General features: G+C 37.6%; 1 protein-coding gene across 6 annotated transcripts in view; it reads left to right on the top strand.

The window, feature by feature from the left end:
* The window catches only part of CCDC171 (coiled-coil domain containing 171), a 406,988-nt gene that overhangs the window by 206,440 nt on the left and 199,374 nt on the right, over positions 1-1,174 (top strand). The window lies entirely within an intron of this gene.

Below are 1,174 nucleotides of genomic sequence, written 5' to 3'. Positions count from 1 at the left end.
AAAAAAAAAAAAAAAAAAAAAAAGTATGATTTTCAACAAACCTATATTCTTCCACATGCTGAAAATGTTCATCTGCTTTTCACACCATGCTACTTTAAAAAATGACAGTTGGATAAATTAACATTTAATAACTACATTCTTGACAAAAATCGTAAAATATAAATGCAGTATTTTAAGTTCTCTGTTGATTTTACTCAGCATTCTCATATGCCTCTTTATTGTGTCTTTTAATATGGGTCATGACGTGAAGACATTTGACTTCAGTCAATGCAATCTGAAGAATGGTTGTCCTTTTCTGGATATAAATGATCTCCTGACCACATTCCCAGCAAATCTTCTCTGTCCCTTTACTAGGTTCAGTGAATTTCCTTCAGCCCTTTGGCTGCATTGAGGTCCACAAAGTTATATCTGGTAGTCAAGAATGGGGTTAGAAACAGATCCCTTAACCATTTAAAGATAGAACAGAACAGACCTACTTAGCACAGGTTTGCTGGGGTTTGCCTTGAAGGTTACCTTTGACTACTCCAGTGCATACAGTTTTCTTCAAGCAGATGTGCTCTTTCCTTAATTTTTTTGCTGTTCTCCATTCATTGTAGCTATGGGACCACCCCCACTGAAAAATAAATCCATGATTTTCATGTATTTGAGTATAATATTAATTGTAAATAGATACTATTTTGCGTTCTGTTTGAAGTAAGGGGCTTTTAAATAAAAAAGAAAGGAGGGATAAAAGAAAAGCTAAATGAATACGGTGAATAAAATACAGATACCATAGCAGTTATCAACACTTATTTTCCTTGTGACATTTATTTTCTAAGTGTCCATTCTTGATGTGACAGAAACTTTTTGCATGCCTTCATATCCCCTGTGTTTACAGAAGCTACAGAAAGGCACCTTGATCATGCTGTAGTTTTTTGTGATTTACACACAGCACCTAAAGCTACAGTGTCATCGAAACTAGCAGATAGATGTTCAGCATTTGGTTGGGGCTGGGTGCTTCCATGCACTGGCAGAGGTGGCAAGAGGGCAGGTAGCTGCTGCAGCCCAAACCCCAATCCTAGGTCAGGGTCAGAGCTGGAACCACAGGAGTTGCCTATCCCCCTGCTGCCTTATACTTGAATCCAGGACAAGGCACATTTTTTTACCCATGTTAAACAGGTAAAATACCCTTGTC

This window comes from Gavialis gangeticus, unplaced genomic scaffold (assembly GCF_001723915.1).
Source record: "Gavialis gangeticus isolate Ggan-Ray unplaced genomic scaffold, GavGan_comp1, whole genome shotgun sequence".
Classification (NCBI taxonomy): domain Eukaryota; kingdom Metazoa; phylum Chordata; order Crocodylia; family Gavialidae; genus Gavialis; species Gavialis gangeticus.
This window is presented reverse-complemented; position numbering and strand designations above follow the sequence as displayed.